The sequence below is a fragment of the Ischnura elegans genome, chromosome 4, assembly GCF_921293095.1.
Source record: "Ischnura elegans chromosome 4, ioIscEleg1.1, whole genome shotgun sequence".
In the NCBI taxonomy this organism is placed as follows: Eukaryota; Metazoa; Arthropoda; class Insecta; order Odonata; family Coenagrionidae; genus Ischnura; species Ischnura elegans.
Window position 1 is genome coordinate 51,981,259 of NC_060249.1, and position 11,213 is coordinate 51,992,471.

The 11,213-nt window shown below is 37.1% G+C and overlaps 1 protein-coding gene across 1 annotated transcript in view; it reads right to left on the reverse strand.

Moving 5' to 3' along the window:
- LOC124158132 (trichohyalin-like) overlaps positions 1–9,691 on the reverse strand; it is a 24,161-nt gene extending 14,470 nt beyond the window's left edge. The window contains exon 1 of the mRNA XM_046533316.1: positions 9,405–9,691. The gene's annotated coding sequence lies outside the window, so the exon portion shown is untranslated. The remainder of the gene's footprint in view (positions 1–9,404) is intronic.
- Between the last annotated feature and the right edge of the window lie 1,522 nt (positions 9,692–11,213).

Consider the following 11,213-nt stretch of genomic DNA (forward strand, 5'->3'; position numbering starts at 1 on the left):
CTTTGCATGTCCCTTGCAATACATGAATATAGATAGCAAAATGAAGCATATGGATACAGCTCTTTTCATGGCTATAATCCTAATTTCAGGCATTTGTCTATGTGCCAATTATTTTATTATTATTATGTATTATACTAAAATTTATCTAACAGGCAAAATCAAGGACCATTGTACCATGTTATGCCCTTTCAAATTGCCCATTTCAAATTTGTGAGGAAATACAATGTCATGGAAAAGTAATCATGAATGATTCATAGGCGATCAGATTAATATATTAAAAATAGGATTTGACAATTTAATTTTAGGAAATTATATTAAACAATTCTGTCTTGAAATTAGCATCATTTAAAAAAACGTCAGCAAAATTACTTTTCATTAACAACTGAAGAGGTAGTCAGTCCCATCATGAAACATGACTGTCTGATGGTAGGACTGATCGAAGGGAAGAGCAACAGGGGAGGGTTATGTAAGGTCGACCCACTTTCCATATTCTGTGTTGCTAACATATCTTACAACATGGAGCAGGTAATCAAGAATGAAAAGCAGGAACTTGATGTCAGCACTAGTACATTGGAGAATTGAGTCAAGAGCCTTCATATTAATGACATATCTGACTGAAACTACGCAGAATATCAAATGAAATCTTAAAATAAACGTCTCCTACAAAGGCAGCAATGCTTTGAGTAAGCAGTGAAATTACTAATTAAGGGACCCAGATAGCACAAAGTAAGTGAGTTAACCGTTTCTTATGGTTTTCTTACGGAAAAAATTGATAAGCAGCTTATCGTAAGCTAAGGGACTTATATAAGGCAAGGGTAAGACGTTAGGGACGTTTAGGTAAGGAATGCCGTCAAATATCCTCAGGCAATGTAAGTCACTTCTGTTGGAGCGCCAAAGGCGGCTGAACAGCGTACTAAGCATGCTACGCGGCTCATCTTGACATGAATTTAAAGGCTATTGGGGAAATTTAGCGAGTTTTTATAAGGGCTGAACAACTGATAACAGATTTTCCCGTAAATAGAAAAAAATTAATAACTGCAAGCAACCGGCTAGTGAAGATATAAAGCATAGTACAAGTACTCTATCCATGCGGCGGAAAGAAAAAAAAATAACACCAGGGTGAACCCGAACGTGCGACCCTCGGAATCGAAGTACTACACGCTAACCACTACACCACAGCAGTTGTTAAGAGGATGAGGCGTAGTTACTAATTAAATATCCAATTATGTAAAAAAAAACTTGTTTGCCATGTGCATGAAAAACTGAATTTATTCAAGGTCCATACATTTTAACATTTATGAATTTTAAATTATGGTTTGATAACCCGATGACTACAATACGTATATTAGATGTTCATTCCGGCATTTTTATATTATTCCACGTTGGTATTCTTGGGAAATTGTGTTTTTCTTACGACCTTCGTTAAGCTATCAGTTCATAAATGTGAATGATTTTCAAATTATGGCGGTATGATGTTATTTCTCCTCATAATATAGAAGCGCCAATAATAAAAACATTGTTTTAATGCATAAAGGCCTTAATTAACACTCTGTAACGATGGGATAATAACAGCATCTACGGAAGTGCTGAAAGTTTGGCATCCATTTTGCCATTACTCTGGATGTTTGTCGTCCTGGCCGTAAGAAACCCATAACAAGCTTACTTGAGAAGCGACTTCCTTATTTCTTCCTTTCACCTTATCTCAATGACTTATAGTGTGCTAGCTGGGGAGCTGTGTAAGCAAAGTATTTCATTAGTATTAAATGATTTTCATGCATGGGAGGTATTAATAGCAATCGTTGACATTTCACATGAAAGCAACTATATGCTAGAGCAACAATGGTTAACCGGGAGGCAGTTATGACTGACATGTCAACATAGATATTACTCACTTAATTTGCTAAACGAAAGTTTTTCCTATCAATAGTTTGTGTTACCTTCAGCAACATGTTAAAATGATCCAAAAAAACTGCTTCATATTGAACCACATACTACACCTTTGATGTTGACCACTTATGGTAAGAAAGGAATGCATAAAATTAAAAATAATTATTACATCACATCTTGCTTTTACCTACGTCACCGGATTACCAGAACAGGTTGAAAGAAAGAGTAATTAAAAGAAAGGGAAATGTAGCTAAATAAATTTAACCATGTTCAATTGAATTTAGCTTTATTTAAAATTTATAAAAAAATACAAAAACTCTAAAAAAAGGAAGGACGAAGTTATTGGTTGGCAGACAAAATATATTTCTGAGAGCAAGAAGACGATGCAAAATTTAATGCAAAGAAGGCAAAATTGCTGGTTGGATGTGCAGAATTACAGGAGGAAGAGTTGGGATATGGCTAATGAAAGGCAGGAGTCAAGCAGAATGGGAAATAGCCATGCAGGTGCAGAGGATCTCTTTCCAGTTACAAAAAGGGCACCATCAACACAAGAAATGGTCCACGAGAAGGCATGGAAGCAGGAGGGACTCATGGCATCTTTAATGAGACAGCGGTATCCAGCAGTCCAGGAGAGAGAAGCAGGAGGAGGAGCAAACCAATGCCAAGGTAGAGGAGGAATTCATAGAGGCGTATCTGAAAGCTTACAAAGAAGTTGGCACATAAGCATATGATACATACAAACTCCATACAACAATAGACAAATTAGGCCCTTCAAATCATGCATTTTTCCTTGATATCAATATGCAAACACAATGGTCATTCACATGCTTTTAATGTATTTATTTATAATCCTTCATTTAAGGGAGCATTGCATGGATTAAATTTTAGCGAACTGGGTTTAATAACAGCAAGACTTCATGTACCGTACTGAAAAGTTGGCTAGTTGGCATTTGAAAGTTCCCACCACTAATATGCCAACTATGCAGAACACTGAAACATGCATAAAACTTAACATACATATGTTTTGTTTTCATTATTCCTAAACTCGGCTGATTTTAATGAATGTACTTTCCTGAATAGCCATTGGATTAGAATCATAGGCAAATAACTTTAAAGATAACAAGATAATGGAGAATTTTTAACAAGAAAGACACTGGAAACACCTTTACGTAGGTGAAAGAACTCACATATTAGGAATAATGAATAACTTAACATCTCCAGTAAGAAATAACTTCTCCTTTTTTTAGTATATTAAAGGTATTGAAATATAAATTCATGCCAATTCTATAACTAAAAACTATTAAGAGAAAATAGATAAATCAAAAAATTAAAAAAAGTATGCGACCATGACATGCATTATGCAAGAACCAATGAAAAAATACCTTGAGCTTCAATGTCAATGCCTGTGAATACACACTCCATGAAATTTTAAACAAAACCAAATTAGAGGAAGGACTTCATGCCTTAACGAATTTAATATTTTAATGAAGGATGATAAAAAAGTTCGATAACGGGCAAATGGAATGAGTGGAAATAGAAATGTGTTCATGAAGAACTGGAGGTAAAGCATTCCCTCCAAAAGCCGTCTATCACTGGTAGAGATATTATTTCATGCTGTAGATGTTTCATTTCTCACTATTCCAATCACATCATAGAAAAACAAGATAAAGAACAATGGAATGTCCTTGAAGGTAAAGGGAAAGCTGTGCTTATTGTAAGTTAGCTATTTGCAGAAAAATTATTCATCAAGAGGTGCATGAAGAATTTTAAAATGAACACCGATGCATTATGAACTCACAATAGGAATGATTATTTCCTCATGGGCACATTTCAGATTCTACTCATGTATTTGGCTGTTGATAAACTTGTTGTACCATTAGAATAACAATATATCATAACTAGTACCACACGCTTCAACTTAAGTTGGCCAATTGGCCTCCTCTGTTTGAAGATGTAAGCTTAAGATACGCCTCTTAAATTCCTCCTCCATCTGGATGATATTTCCAGCAGTCTTGGTATTGGCTAGCTCCTGCTCCTTGATTACACGTGCGATCTCTGCTTCTCTCTTTCGGATCTGCTGGATGGCATCCTCCTTTTCACTATATGATGCCATGTGCTCCAGCCTAGCTTCCACCTCCTTCTCAATGGCCGCTTCCCTGGTAAATCGTGCCCTTTTTGAACTTGAAGAGATCCCTGCATCTTGCATCCTCGGAGTGTATACTTCCTCTACAGGTCTGTCTTCTAAATCTGAGGAAACATCAGAAAGTATACCGTTGATTAATGAAAAACATCCGATAACATTCCTAGAAATGGTATCAAGAAACTCGACTTAACTTTAGTCATTGTGATTATATTTGATATCCGATTACAACTTCCATAAGTCGCAGAAAAAAACAACATAATATGTACACAAAGGCTAGTACGATTCAGGTAATTTTCTCTTTAACGAAGTGTTATTCTTTCATGCACCATTAATAATTTTTGACTGACAGATGACACACATGATACTTTTTTGATTGTTGTTAACCTCAGTGTGACACTATGGAATTCCCTTCACTAATGATAGGTACATAATCCTTATTTACAATCAACTAGCCTGATATCTCAGAAATTTTGAGAGGAAGCAAACACTCCGGGGTCCCATCTCGGATCACGGTCCCCAGCATTCGGCGGTGAGTAGGAGATGGACGGCATGGCTATTTCCATCTCTGGGGGCAAATCTTCCCGGCTGGTGGACGGCCTTTGTCCGCCACCATTCCTCATCCTCTCCTGCCTTTCATTAGCCAGCTCTTTCCTCTCTCTCATCTTGAGATTGTCCCAACTCTTCCTCAATTGCTTGGCGGTGCGCTGTGAGGTAGAGAAATTATCCGCAACATTGAGGTTTACGACATAAAATAAATTACTGGTCAAATTAAAAATCAGTATTCATCACTACAGCCACAATTTATAATGCTACGTATATTCAAAACTGTACTTACTTTACCTTGAAAACACAATTACAACTATTCCGCCAACAGTGTGGAGTAGTTGTATTGTTACCGCTACCACGCCGTAACTAAAAGCTCACATCAATAATTCCAATAACATTCCATATTTAATGGAATTATTGTTGTGAAGTTTTTGGTTTCGGCGTACGAAAATAAGATTTATTTGTATTGCATGGCGTGATTCACATCCCATCTTGCATTGCTAAAGAAGGGAATTACGTTGCAAGTAAAATCTCTGAAGGCGACATAATCACAAAGGTTGTTTGCAATCTTCCACCAAAATGCACTTTATGAGGATTCCAGCAAAGAATGGAAAACAAACTTCAAAGATTTATCACCCGATTTTAAACCCCAAAGGCAATGAATGATTGCCAGGAACTTAAGTAATGTATAAAAAAGTCCTTCTTCTGAACGGAGTTACACGAGTTATGGTGGATTGCCGTTGAAATTGAGCAAGCTGTCTCGCGAACCGCCGTGCATAAATAGTGGCAACAGCAGAATTGCTCCTCGCAAGTTTATCCCCGAATTTCCCGATAGTTTTAAAGCAACGGTTTCGTTAAATAGTAAGCGATGAATCTATAACCATTTCTCATAATTAATTGTTCATCGAAACACCTTTCCTACAATCGGACAATACATTCATCACCATCATACCTCCTAAGTTACTTCCCTTCAGAACAAATTCATTCGAATTAAATTCGTCCTGCACATCTAACAAGACTTTCGCCTGCTTCGCATTTGATAATGCATCCGTCTTCTTTCTCTCCAACACCTCCTCACGCTAGGGTGCCTTCTGCGTGCCTTCACAATCAATTTTATTTTATTTATTGAATAACTTATAAAATATTTTAATGTAAATTTGTACGTATGTACTTATAGAGTTTTCAATTAATTAAAAAAAAACAATTTACGACTTAATTTAATTTTTTTAGATTTTTGTCACAATGCGAATCAAAAGAGGATGCAAATTAAATGATCATCTAAGAAGTGAATCTCGTTTTATTTAAAAATTCCAGAAGCGATTACTTTGTCAAATGTGCGAATTGCAACGGATATTTTTTTAATTTTGTACGGCAGTAGGAATTATATTTCGAAGCACTTGGAGATGAAGCACCCAAGAACATAAAAGATATTTACATAATGCTGCATCTTCCTCCAAAATACAGAAATTTTTAGTGAAAACAACTTATGGAGACGAAGAAAAGAAACTAGCATTAGCAGAAGGGTGTCTTTCCATGCTATTTTTCATAATCATCCTTCAGATCTAAGGTCTGTACATCACAAGTTATCAAAATTGTTTTGCATCACACATGATAATTTAATTTTTTAGATTTTTGTCATGATGCGTATCAAAAGAGGATGCAAATTCAAAGATCATCTAAGAAGTGAATCTCGTTTTATTTAAAAAATTCCAGAAGCGATTACTGTGTCAAATGTGTGAAACGCCGTTCAAACAGCTGCTGATTTGTTGCCCGCATATGAGGAAAATATTGTCTTTGGAGGATAAAATGATCTTTTTAATGAGGTATCATTTTTAAATATATATATTTTTTAGAAAAGGGTAAAATCTTGGGCTTCAGCACAAATCTTGATAGAGTACAAATGGTTATAAATATTTCATCATTTGAAGCAAAGCATATTCCATACAATAGTGCACTAAAATTAAGGAATATTCTTTGCCCTTACCACAAGCTAATTCTGGGACTGAACGCGTTTTTTTCTACTGTAAATGAAGTGTGTGCATCAGAAAAATCACCACCAAGTGTTGAGACTTTGAAAGCAATTCAGTGTGTGAAATATAACTAAAAAATTCGTGTGAAAAATTTCATGATCTTTTCCGCAAAAGACATGAAACTAAGAGGGCATGGGAGGCCTGTCGGAAAATACCGCGATGAAATGGAAAAATTTTGGAAGGGGGGTAAGCGCGTTGCATATTTTTTTAATGACCTTTGACCCCCAATATGACTTCTGGAGGTCAAAATAAATTGTTATACGGATCTATGAACTAACTAACCGACTTTGGCACCCTTCAAAACCTACGGTTTGACACGTTGGTTGTCATGATGGCCCGACGTTTAACTCTGTGACCTTTTACCCCCATTGAGACCTCGATGGTCAAAAAATCAACAATACGGATCTATGAAATGAAAAACCGACTTTGGCACCCTTCAAAACCTATGGTTCGACACCTCGGTTGTCACGATGGCCGGACGTTTACCTCTATGACCTTTGACCTACGTATTAACCTTGGAGGTCAATTAGTGAATAATACGGGTATTTGGACAATACCAATGACTTGGACACCCTATAAAACCCATGGATCGACACTTTTGTTGGTATACTATTCTTTTTCCCACTCTTATGACCATGCCGGTGGCCTTACTGGGTCAACGGTTGAATTTTCGTAAACAAAAGTGCTATTTTCGGGTTTCTCGGGTCCGAAAACCTAAGAATTGCCATATTGGTCAATGAAATTCAGACATTTTTCTATCTCGACTTTTTTTAACATTTAAACCCCATAAGGCAAATTTAAATTTTTGGTTTGGACCCACATTGTGAGGTCAGGAGGTCACAATTGTAAAATTTTGGTTACACTCAACAAAACTTAGGACCTTTCCCCATAAGTAGTCCTCGATGCAAAGTTACGAAAATTACAGGTCAAAAATGACACACGACCCTTGGGACAGTCTGTATATTCATTTTCCAGGAATGTCACCGTTAGATTAATCTACTAGTAAATAAATAATATTTCTAAAATAATTTTGCCTTTTTATGGACCCTTCCCTTCACCTTTTGTGGTATATCGTGGGATTCTGTTCCAGCCGTCTTTCTAATGTCACGTAGGATTTTTCAAGATGCGTATTTTCAGTGTAAATACGTTAATCTAGGCTTCATTGTGTTGGATTTATAAATAAAACGATTGGTTTAATTGCTTTTATTGAAGATTACCGAGATCGCAATAAACTGTTTTTTGCGCAAAAAATTACGTGATTTTTGCCAGGACCCTTTCTTTTTACCAAGAGGGGCGAATCCATGGTCTAGGGGGAGGAAAGCCATGGTCTAGGGGGGGGGGGAGCGAGCCAAGTTGTGACATTTTAGCATGGAAAAGATGAATGAAACCAACATTTTAAGAAAATTATAGCAGCGCTTCATTAGTTTATGATTATTAAAAACTGAACCTGTCGGATTTTCTCTGGGTGAAGGCGGCATTACGCCCACGATTTCGAATTGGTGTTTGTTTATGGGAAGCTTAGGTATACAAATATGCAAGATTAGCTCTAATGGGAGTGACGAATGCCGTTTATTTCATTATTTAATATTATTTTGAAGTGTTAAGCATAGATATTTCGTATCTTTCCTAAACATAGGATAATTGTTAACCCTAAATTAGATTAAGATCTCTGAGGAGCGTAGATTAGCATAACACATACCCGTCAATGGTATCACAAGCTAAATACAGCGGGAGAGCTCCCTCTTGGTGACTACGGTCGTTTAAATTCCAATTGATATCTAATAATTGTGCCCTCATGATCTACTCAGTTGGAACTATTTAGATAACATGACTAGGACAATATGTTTGAATAACAGTTATCATTAATAAATATTCCTGATAACATTCCACGTTACTCATGTTCACTGAGTGTATGTAATTAGCTATTTTTCGAATATTCCGAGTTAGGAAATAAAATTTAAAAATCATAATAATACATAGGCAAGGGCCATCATTACATGCATGATTATCGACATTATGGTCGCCATATTAACTTCAAATGCTATTTATAGTTAGGAAGAATATTTTAAGAATGAAAATGCGTAAAAATGCACAACACAACATAGGTATTGTACGTTTGGCTGAAATCATAAGATGATATCGATGATATCATCTTATGATTTCCAGGCCGATTTTTAGGAGCCGACGCTTTTTGCCTTTCATTTGTTTTCGCAACGCAGAGCTGTGAAGGCACCCATAAATATAATGTCAACCAACAACTTCGTCTATTCCCTTGCGAGGCGTACCATACGTTGGTCCTCCATTTTTATTAATGAATACAATCCTTTTTTTACCGTCCAAGGCCCTTATATACGGGCCATGTTTCCGTCTTCCAACTTCCTGGCGCAATGAACTGTGGGTAGCAAACGTCACACGAAACGTCATTGAAGCATGACGTAGATATGAGCATTTCAGCGATCCAATCAACACTCACTACTTCGAAGAGGATGAGTTTGATTTCCTTGAAGGAACGTTCTTGACTGCGAATAGTAGGTGGAGATGCAAATATAACTCTTCCCACTCCGGCGAAGAGTAAGAGAAATAGTACCGTTAAAAAATACGTCCCTAAAGATTGTCCACAGGGACGACCAATTCCTCAATCGCCGAAGCCATTATGTCGAAATGACACCACCACAATTGTGCTCAGCATTTAGCGACGGAATCGTTTTCAATCAATCACTTCGTCTTCTGTTCATGACCCATCGGAGGGTGAACAAAAACCAATCTCGTATATAGTTTTAAAAGCTCATGTATATTACCTTAAGTGGGGAGCAGCTCAAGGCAGCTATCGTCTGAGCGTCGCGCCGTTTCCTCTGCTGCTCTGTGGGGAATTTGAAGAGGATGTAGGAGCTCGGGCGGCCGATAAAATTTACGACGACACTAGTGTCTCCTGGTTTAAAATGGCCGAAATTCTCGCCTCGGATAGGTTTTCGGCAACCCACGATAACACACTCTCCCTCAGCGACGTCTTCGTTCCCAGAATCGGTGTCCGTTCGCCTCTGTAACGCTCTCCCAGATATCTACGACTTCTCCGAGAGCCGCTCACGTCTCGACTGACGAGTTTCATCACGCGCTCGCTCATGGTGCTGATTCTCGAGAAAGAGTTCTTTCCGCTCTTTCTTAGAAGTGAACGGATCACGCGAGGAACTGGTCCCGTGATGAACTGCCTCGTGAGGAAACGGTCTCGCGAGAAACGGCTGCTCCGAATCTCTTGCCTCTATGATTAGTAGCATTCAGTGGCGAATTCAGGAGTGGGGTTTACGGGGGTCATGGCCCCTCTACCATTTTTGTCAAAATTTTTTAGTTTTTCTCAGTTTAATTGTTTTTTTAAATCCTTGTGAAGAAGTACAGGGTATGTATATGCAAATGCATGGCTACAAGTCCCAAACTTTAGAGTAATTTGAGTTGTATTTATCGTAGAGCAAGGGTCTTCCACCTTTTTAAATGCAAGGGCCAAAAATCGAATTCACATCATCCGCAGGTCCACAATGCTCCACGTCACTTTACCACCACATCAATGAAATACAAAAGAAACGTATAATATCAAAACCACGCTTAGTAGAAGAGAATCCCTTAAAATTGGTCACTGGATAAAAATTATAGTCGAGTAGAACTATTAACGAATAACATTGAAAGAGAAAATGGAACCCCTACATAACAGTATGTGAAGAAGTCCCCAGTAGTTTCAGATCGAATAAGAAAAACATGAGAATTCCTGCAAAGTTTTCATGATTTTCTTTTCGAAATTATTTCCACATCGGATATTCGGACCTAATTTCCCCATTTAGATATATAAAAAATAAAGATTCTTATTGCAAAATTTTAGTTCCATCATTGATTAATGTTTCCTTCCTTATTTTTTTAAACAAAAATTTAATAAAATGTCAATAATGCGATACTTTCCCGATAACCCTAACAATTCATGCATGCATGTAGACTTAGTCCATTGTAACCATGTCTTATATCAGAGGCAAATGAGATAATTATCTTGGGATGAGGACTTAATCGGGGTGAAATGCATATAACGCATACAATAAGAAAAAATACGAGTTTTAAACTGAGGTGAATCATGAGACTCGAGGAAAGGGGGCGACCAGTCATTACGTGAGGTTATTTTGGTGATTTTTGAACCCCACTCCAACCCCTTCGTGAGATATCGTGAGAGTTGGCTCGACCCCCTCCGCCCCTGTAATCTCTCGTGAGATTGTTCAAAATGCGTATTTTCAGTGTAAATACGTTACTCTTTGCTTCATTGAGTTTTATTTAATAAAAGAAAACAATTTGTACATTTTTTAACTTTTGATTAGGTAAGACTAGTATTTAAGATTACAAAGATCGTAGTCTAGAATAAAATTTTACTCTGTTTCTTGTGGAAAAAGAATTACGTGTTATTTGCCAGGGCCTTCCTTTCTCGTAAAAAAATCACCGGAGGAGGTGAAAAATCTTTTGGTGAATAGCGAAATTATTTTAGAATATGAGGAGTCTTTATCCTCTGACTCAGAATAGAATTTAATGTGGCACACATTTGTTTTGAGAAATTTGCAATAAAAATATTTGTCAATGGTATT